The 863-nt window shown below is 42.8% G+C and overlaps 1 non-coding gene across 1 annotated transcript; it reads left to right on the top strand.

Moving 5' to 3' along the window:
• The first annotated feature begins 248 nt into the window (after positions 1–248).
• Trnat-ugu lies at positions 249–321 on the top strand. Its single transcript has one exon. It is a non-coding gene; the product is annotated as a tRNA-Thr (tRNA).
• Positions 322–863: the final 542 nt, after the last annotated feature.

Below are 863 nucleotides of genomic sequence, written 5' to 3'. Positions count from 1 at the left end.
TAATTATAATGCAATTAAATGCAAAGGTGCAAGCGAGCTGGACAAGAATGACGAGAATAATCCCTGGAGAAGGGGAGCAAGAGGGACAAAGGACAAACATAAATCTCCAAACACAGCTAGGTGACTGGTGAGCGAGCACCTTTGCATTTAATTGCATTATAATTATAACCTTAAATTGCAAGCTTCACCCTTGTTGGTGTTCGACTGCTAGTAGCTGATAAAACCCGTTCGCTCTACTGACGCCTAACCCCTGGTTAGCTCAGTTGGTAGAGCGCTCCACTTGTAATGGAGAGGTCCCGGGTTCGATACCCGGACCAGGCGGATTTTTTCGGTCGCTCACCAGTCACCTAGCTGTGTTTGGAGATCTATGTTTGTCCTTTGTCCCTCTTGTTCCCCTTCTCCAGGGAATACTCCCCTCGTTCTTGGGCCCCTTTTTTTAATCTACATTAATGACCTCCACCATGGCATATCTTCTGCAGTACGTTTGTTCGCCGATGACTGTGCCATCTATAGTCCGATTCATTCACGCCACGAACAACTAATCTTGCAGAACGATCTCCAACTTATAATTCAGTGGTGTCATGAATGGCGAATGGCTTTAAACTATAATAAATGTAAATCGCTATCTTTTTTCTGCAGTTCACATGTTCTATCCTCCTCTTGCCACATTTCTAGCATCCCAGTAACTGCTTGTTCATCGTATAAATACCTGGGTGATTTCAGATAAGATCGACCAAAGGGTGGCTGGTCGACATTTTTAAATCAACTGATGTTTTTATATGACATTGTCTAGTGTCTGGTATAAACGAATCCACACTTAGTTTTGACCAGAAAAAAAATTTGGAGACAAGAAAAATCGTAAG

Source organism: Ixodes scapularis, unplaced genomic scaffold, assembly GCF_016920785.2.
Source record: "Ixodes scapularis isolate PalLabHiFi unplaced genomic scaffold, ASM1692078v2 PGA_scaffold47__10_contigs__length_4178495, whole genome shotgun sequence".
Classification (NCBI taxonomy): domain Eukaryota; kingdom Metazoa; phylum Arthropoda; class Arachnida; order Ixodida; family Ixodidae; genus Ixodes; species Ixodes scapularis.
Note: the sequence above shows the minus strand (reverse complement) of the source record. Positions and strands in the feature narration are given on the sequence as shown.